The following is an 8563-nucleotide window of genomic DNA, read 5'->3' on the forward strand; positions in this document are numbered from 1 at the left end:
GGGGGGGGGGGGGGGGGAGACTTCACGCCGTGATTCACATTTGTTACGTTTTTTGCCGGATCCCGATATTTTGTTTGCACTTGCGCTCGCGAGATTAATAAGTCACGTTACTCGATTATCGGCCGCCGGGGGAAAAAAACACCCGGGACTTCTGAGAGGGAGAGAGCGAAAAATATATAGGAAAAAGGGGGAAAAATCGAAAAACCGCTGACGCTCACGCCGACAGCACTTTGCCACAATCCGGTCACGTTCTGCAACCTTGTGCCGCTTCCTCCCCTTCTTTCTCCGGTTACCCTCCGTCCCATCGGGTGGTCCTTCTATTTCCTTTTACGCCGACCAATTTACGAAGCGGCGGATTCGTCGTTGCAATTGCGCCGCTGTCCCGTACCGGTTCGCTCAAAAGGCGAGAGGCAAAACATTTCCGCGAGTCGTATAAATGGAAGAATTAAATATTTAGATGAGAGACGCTTCCCCCTTCCTCCTTCTCTCTCTCTTTCTCTTTCTCAGGCCTAAGTCTTCTGAATGGAGATTCCTTCCTGCTTTTTGGTACTTCGGTATCAATAATGGCGTTGCGTACCCGTAAATCTTGCGCGAAGACAAAAACAGAGGACGAGAGAGAGAAAGAGAGAGAGAGAGCGTACTCGCAGCGCACAGAGATGTAATATTAAAAAAGCGTATATCGAAATCCCAATTTTGCAATCCTATTGTAAAATTTTGAAAAGCTGCAAGCGGCATTCTCTTCCTGAATAAATTCTTTATCGATTAAACTCCCCTAAAACAGGAACAATAACATTTATTGAAATTTTTGTTTTACGAAATATATCGAAAAATTCTTTCGTTTCTCAACTGCCAAAATTGTAATTTTCAATATTTTTAAATTCAGTAAACGGCAGAACACTGTTAAAAGATTGTCCTATAAGAGATCATTAAAATCCAAAACCGATTTTTTGGTCATTTTAAAGATCAGTGCCCCTTTGTATTATATATATATATATATATATATANTATATATATATATATATATATATATATATATATATAATTTCGCAAGCCTGTGTGTTATCGCTGTCGCACCTATCTCTTGTAAGAAAGATCATTGCCTCACGCGTGTATGACGTCGGGCGGCGAACGTGTTAAATTCGCGAGCGGATTTCGCAATTCGTATGTGTTTTTTCCTCGCGCCTGAAGGGCGTCGGTGATTCGCGCACGTCGAGTCACACGCGCGCGAATTTCGCTCATCGAATCGCGCAATCGCGATCCGTCCGTCTGGCTGATCGCATCGCTCATCTCCGATCGCGCTCGTCGATGTGCGCGCATCCCACGCGTGATTATCGTCAGTCGCGTGAGCGTTATGCCCGAACGCATAAGTGTTACACCGGCTATCGGGAGTGTACAAGCGGGGCTACACAAATTTCTGTGTGTGCGCACTCCGACCGGAACCCGCCACCATTACACGCCAATCCTATTACATGCGAGTGCGCCAATTATTATCGTATCCACTCGAAATCTGATCATGTTCGAATCGTCCGCGTTCTCTCTCTCTCTCTCTCTCTCTCTCTCTCTCCCCCTCTCTCTCTCCCTCTCTTTCTCTACCCCTCCCTCCCCCCTCTCTCTCTCTCTCTCTCTATCTGTCTATATCTCTCTTTTTTTGCTCCCACTGTTTCTCTCTGTTTGATTCACTGCACTTCGGTGTGATAGAAGGGTGCTGATTATAGATATGCTTAAAGCATTACAGTTTATGTTAATTAAAGATAGAAAAAAAATGTGTGTTACGATGTACAAAATGGTAAATGGGTTGCGTCCAAATTATTTGTTTAACAAAATAGCAATTCGAAAGTGTAATAAATACAAGGTTACAGCGCTTTTTTCTATAAATTTCCGAACGTGTCCCCTGTCCAATAGGAGAATTTATTTTTTTTAGTAATTTTCCGGACATTTTCCTAATGGATACGAGATGCATTGTAAAATTCATCGGAAAATAAGTGTTTCAACTTTTTTGCGACTGATCATACAACAACCTACTAAATGAGATATAGCACAAAGAAAGATTTTAAAACGATTCCAATATTTTGGACGTCATTGTCCTCTAGAAGGATCTAATCCTGGTTTTTACTTTGAAACCACTTTTTTCGACATACGTTATTAATGCTCTCTGGTAAATTTTGATCATCTTCTTGGCACTCAAATTCTCCGTAGAGCAGACCGGATCACAGGGAGAATCGGATCAATATAAACTTTAAGATAGTTGTTAGATTTTTTTCATTTCAAACGAGCTGTTTTTTCGTGCCAATTACCTCCGTGCGCTTCCTCCACACTTATTTGAAACAAAAAAACTAACGACAACTGTCCCGAAGCTTATATTGATCCGATCTCTGTCCACTCTACATTTCGGTACTTATCATTAAATACATCGCTTTTTTGCGAAAGTCTGACAATAATTGGGAATATAACGCAGAAAATTACTTTTGAAATATAACTCATTACCGTTACTCATTACTCATTGAAAAAAATAACTTGTTACAATTTCAACGAGTTTTGAAGATCTTTTTTCAGGATTTGCTTCTGCTTGTTTCATACACATATCTCTCTCTCTCTCTCTCTCTCTCTTTCTATAGCTGAAATAGGACCGATAGTAGATAATTATACTCCCACATCGACGGCGAACGATCGCTAATTGCTGTTCCTTTCACCGCACGCGCCTTGCCCGACCGCCTGCAAACTTTTTCCCTTTGCGCGCGGGAAGAGATTACGTCGCGTCGAGGAAGGACGAGATCTGTCACGTCGGGGAAAAACGTGCGATAAGATGTATAGTCGCCGGTGCTCAAAGTCGAACGCTCTCTCCGCTTTTTCTCGCTATTTTAATTTCGTTCCTATGCTCTCGCGTGCAACGAATCGTCCTTCGAACTTCCGGGTTACGATAAGGTTGTTTTCGTGCGCGCATGGGACTCGCGCAAGATTATTTTCACAGAGAGGCACAGACAGACGGAGAGAGAGGTTTTATAAAAGTCGATGGAGAGGTGAAATTCGGTAAACGGCGGCGGTGATCGATTTTCCGGATTAACGCGTCGGTCCTACCCCCCGGGAACACCGGGAGTGCGCGCATAATTCTACTTGTCCTAATTCGATAGTAATACAAATGGCCGTGTGCGCGGCACAATTTAATAATACACAAGTCTATCGGTTTATCGATTTAATCAAGCGACATAACGAAGGGTACGGCAGCGGAGCAATCTGAAATGTAATCAGCGGCAGTTTTGTTGCTGGGACTTCGGTCGGGGTTCATTAAGTCCCGAAGCCATTTATTTCTTAGAAGTTCCTCTCGCGATATTACGCGAATGATGAATACTTTTTCCACGATAAGCCGACAGTGTAAACAGCGGGAGTTTTAATAGGATTACGTTTTCGCGAATGAATAAACAAGCGGCTTCGCTTTTATCAGAAGTAGAGCCGCCAAACAGTGTGTCAGAGAGAGAGAGAGAGAAAGTATAATAAAGAGAAAGAGATTTGATGATATCCTCGTTATCGTCAGAGTAATTTTATATCGCGCGAGCAAACATCGAAAAAACACGACTAGCGCAGAACTAAGGTGTCCTAAACCGTTGTCGGTTATCGTGATGTGCAAATAGAACGAAGCATCACGCGGCGACTGCATCGATGACGGTCACATTACTCTGTAATTCGTTCTCGCGTGGTATCGTGAATTACTACGTCGCGTAAAACGTTATATAATACTGTCGATAATTTTTCGCTTACTCGCTGGCTGTCACTCGCGCGCTGCGGAACGACACATTTCACGGAACTGACGAGCATCTCTCGTCCTTCTCCCCGTCATGATCTCGCTTTTCCATCGCGAACAGTGTGATATTAAATGAACGTGTATTAACAACGTCGAAAGCCAGCGAGATCCGACAAACGCGCTTGCGCCTTTTTTTGCGCCAGTTGAATCTGAATCCAAAGCGCGCCACCGTACGCATTTTTCCTTCGGCCTCCGTTGCAACGGGCCAGCTTAAAAATTGTCACACGGTCGGCCGGGATTCATCTCCGCAGCGCGATTGGACGTTTTAGCCACTATTTAGTCGAAAAGTGTGTGTGTGTGTGTGTGTGTGTGTGTGTGTGGAGAGAGAGAGGGAGAGAGAGAGATTGGAAGGAGGACACGGCAGTCCCTCACGATTAAAATTTAACAAACTCCGGGAAAAAGAAGAATCTCGGCCAGAATAAAATAACCTCTATCGCGATACATCGCCGCGTGTCTCTTACGTATAATACCGTATTTTTCCACGTCCTGGGACTTTATCGCACGACGGACGTTTTTTCCGCGAATTCGGCGCGCTCTCTCTTTCTCTCCGTCGTCCGGGAGTCGCTAGAGATCAAACATTAAATTCTAAATGAAAAAAACCAGCCGGGCGGACGGGCGAATTCGGGATTTCAGATCGACTGGATCGAGCGCGGTGAAAAGGGTAAGCCGGAGGCGGAGAGAGAGCGGACGGACCAGGTCGGAGAGCGCGGACGCAAAAAGAAAGGCGTAAAAGCGAAGCAGTAAAACGCGAGAGGAATCTCCACGGGAGAGAAGGTGGATGGCTCGATCGTCGTTGCTGCGAACCCGACCGAGGGAAGGGTGGGGAAAAAATGTTTGAAAATATCTTTGGAAATTGTGCGGCCGCGCCGACAGGAGCGGAGTTATAACCACGCTACTTCCGCGGAACTTGTTAAAAGACCTCGTCTGCTGGCTCTCGCGCGCCCCGGTTAAGGATCGTAAAAGTGAATGATTCGTGCGTCGAGGAAGAAGCGCCGTGTGTAAAGGAAGGCTGCGAAACGTTGCAGCTATTTGTATTTCTCTTCAGCGGCGCGATTGTATTTCCTTGTCAATGCGAGCGGCAAAGGGAGAATCGTGCGCGACGTTACGCGCGTATATCCTCTTACCTTCGCGATTTTTATTCACGCTGTGCGCTCCTTCTGTCTTTCTCTGTCCGGCACCGATTCTTTCCCTCGCAACGCTGCACATCGGGTGCGCGGGATTTTTAGCGAAATATAATTTTTAGTCACGTTCATCGGACTTAAAAAATATATTATTAAAATATTGAACTTATTTTGCTACCTTAGCTCCCACTATGTGATAGAATGAAAGGTTTAACATTCACGCTCATCGGTGCAATCGAAATTTTCGCCTCGGCGTTCGCTTGATCGAGCCGGTATCCATCCACCCTATCTAGCCACGTCGTAAAGAAAAATACGCGTCAGTTTTAAATCAGCCGACACTTCGAAGCTCGGCGGTATCCCAGAGAGAACGAGCGGATACGAAGAGGAGGAAGAGCAGGGCCGAACGATTGGAGGAAAGCGGAAGAGAGGGCCAGGCTCGTCGGGTCACGTAGAACGATAAATCACGCGGTTATGGCACGCTCACACGCGCGCGCGCGAGTACACGGGTGAACTTGAACCGCACTCGAGAGGAAGAGGGAGCGGTTCGGGAACCGTCGGTCGCGTGGAAAGTACATCCATACGCGCGTACTCGGTATTCATCCTGGCGCGGTACCGACGAGCCTGCCCCGGCTGTTCTCGAAAACTCCCCCGTCGTTAGCCAAATTGATATCGTTCCCCGACCGAAAGTTCGGCGGTGCGAGCGTCTCCGGTAGTCTCGGGATGCTCTTGTGCGTCCCTACGTACGTGATCCTGCAAGAGGGTGTGCGATAGGAGAGCTCCTCGCGGAACATTGCACCCGATGTATTAAGCCCGGCTGGCTAGCGTCGCGCCATTATCGTGCACAGCTTCATTGTAATTATATTGTAATATGTAACTTAATATTATAATGTTACGCAATATAATTGTTATAATGCAGTAGAGGAGAAGGTGATATATTATGCCCCCCCCCTCTTTACATTTTGTATAATAACCTTGTTAATAATCAATATCTTAAATTGAAAATTTAACAATTCTATTCGTCGAAGTCTTGTTCGATCGAATCTAAATTCAAAGTTATGAAATATTTATTACTTTGGACGTTATTTAAATGAAGCGATACCGCATAATAGGACGAAGGGAAATAGGGGTGGTGTGTGTGGCCCCCTCACTAAAATTTAAAAAATTGGTTTTATTTAGAAAAACAGTGTTTCGTTATAAATTTACATATTTATTCAAAATAAACTTTTAGAAGGAATATTTCGTCAGAAATTCTCGTCAGAACGTAGATATAAACTGTCAGAAGGGTAGTTTCTACAGAATGAATAAACTTTTAAACTTAACTTAAAGTATTGATTATAAATATTAAATTTGTTTTGGGAGGGGGGCACATTAGCAGAAATATCGCGCCAATGTGTAATTTTGTACAATTTAAAATATGTACAGCGGAATAAAATGTTAAATAATATATACAAAACATTTAAGTATACATATGTTCGTTTGATAATATAAACAAATTTAAAATAAATGAAGATGTATGTGTAATTAAGTGTTAAAATGTACCTTGAAAACGTGTCGAAATATTCGAAAATAAAAATGCGTTGTAACAAATGCCGGCTATTGTGTATTGGCATATTAGTGCTACTGCATAACGGCAGGCTATTAAGAAAATTATCCCATTAGTATCCTATAAGTTAGAATTCATCACCTAATAGTGGATATTAACACTTTAATGGCCGCTCACACAACATGTGTGTGACAGCCGGAACAACTGTTATTGTCTGGTCACACAACATGTGTGTGATGTTACCGCCGAAGATTATTGGCCAGTACCACACTCTCTGTGTGATGATTTATGAATGTAAACAAGTGTGAATATTGCTATTGGCTTCGTATTTCATCGCTACGTCTTTGATTTTAGGTAATTATTGTTTTATTGCCGGCGACGTTTGACTGCGTAGACGAGCGGTCATTAAAGGCCGTCTATTATAACTAAAGGGTCATAATACTACCTTCTGTCTACCATTATAATAATAGCACAATAAATACTAAGCATGTGTAATATAAATACTTTGTATATTTAATGTGATTATAATATGCAATTACAAAAAATACATATATTGCATTATTGTATTTTTATAATATATATATTCTGGTATTGTGATTTTATTATAATATGTAATTCAATATTATAATAATATTATAATATATCGTATTACTGGTATAATTCAATAAATAATTTCATATTATTCTAGACCATTTCATGTTCCAACCCAGATTCACATGTCTATTATCATCTCTCCTTAATCAATATTCGCAATTCAAAAATTTTGAGGGATTTGATCTGCTGTTGATTCGTTCTATCAAAACGAAAAAAATGTTCGGTCATCTGACGTATCGTTGACTTACTATTACTTGTCTGTTTGGAGAGTTTTGCTGTCTGACTTATCGTTAATTACTTAAATTAACAATTTTCGCCGCCCGACTTATCGTCTGTTCGTACTACTTGTTCCGTTGGAGATTTCTTGCCGTCCGTCTTGTCATTGACTTATACTACTCAAATGAAAAATGTTATGCTTGAATAGTACAATTCAATGATAAATGAAACGTTATAAAATGTTTTTACGAGTATATATATATATATATATTTTTTTTTTTATATTTAATATTTTATTTTAAATATTTTCTGTTTTACATTAAATATTCCATTTTGCTTTAAATATTTTATTTTATATTGAATATTCTATTTTGTATGTGTTACGCATTCTATTTTTACGTCCAACAGCTGCCAAGTTGATATAACGAAGGGAATATGTGTTTCATAGAGACTACAACGATTGTTATCGATATTTGCGTAAACCAGTATCGGCGTACTACAGATCGATATCATGTTTCACACTTAAGTTTCTCATTAACTATGCTGGATTTATTGTGTACAATTATCATTAATTAAGCTTTACAAAGAGGTAAAATCTGAATATTCAGTATTACATTTATATTTTATGTTGTATTGGATCTATAGTTTTAAATATTCGGAAAATCTGATTTTTCTCTATTTTTCTGCGGATTTTTTCCGTTTCCAATATGTAATATTATATCACATATTTGTTCACAGTAAATTCGGTTGTGATTCTTCGAAGATAATATATCACTACTTAACACATAACATTTAACTTCAATCAAGTGCACGCAATTATCTTCTGTACAGAAAAGAAAGTAAATGTGGCAAGTCAACCGAACACACGTGAATTTTTCTAAAATAATTGTTTTTCTACCCCTTTAAGAAAGAAGCCAAAAAAATGTGAGAGAAAACGGAAAATAAGAAATTGGTTTTATAAAACTGACTATAGATCTATATATTATTATGTAATAAGAATAAAAGCTTACCTAGTGGTACACTGTGAGTATGCTACTTTGAACACAGAGCAGCTGCCCTATCGTCGATACAGCGTGCCCGGGAACACTGAAAAATGGAGAACAAGGAATAGAACAATTGACCGCAATATGACGTCGCACGCGTGTCTCTCGATGATTAATCTGATATCACACATAAGCCGAATATAACGAAACGCAAACGCCAGACGCAAACTTCGTCGCAAGAGACGCCTGAAAAAAGCAGACGGTTCGATACCGGACAGCATTGTTTCCGGAGTCCCATTATAAGCGCGCC

The 8563-nt window shown here is 41.2% G+C and overlaps 1 protein-coding gene across 2 annotated transcripts in view; it reads right to left on the reverse strand.

Moving 5' to 3' along the window:
• LOC106746431 (neuroligin-2-like) overlaps positions 1–8357 on the reverse strand; it is a 110894-nt gene extending 102537 nt beyond the window's left edge. For both annotated transcript variants that reach the window (XM_014623036.1, XM_014623035.1), the window contains exon 1: positions 8281–8357. The gene's annotated coding sequence lies outside the window, so the exon portion shown is untranslated. The remainder of the gene's footprint in view (positions 1–8280) is intronic.
• Between the last annotated feature and the right edge of the window lie 206 nt (positions 8358–8563).

This window comes from Dinoponera quadriceps, unplaced genomic scaffold, assembly GCF_001313825.1.
Source record: "Dinoponera quadriceps isolate SergipeBrazil2010 unplaced genomic scaffold, ASM131382v1 scaffold1915, whole genome shotgun sequence".
In the NCBI taxonomy this organism is placed as follows: Eukaryota; Metazoa; Arthropoda; class Insecta; order Hymenoptera; family Formicidae; genus Dinoponera; species Dinoponera quadriceps.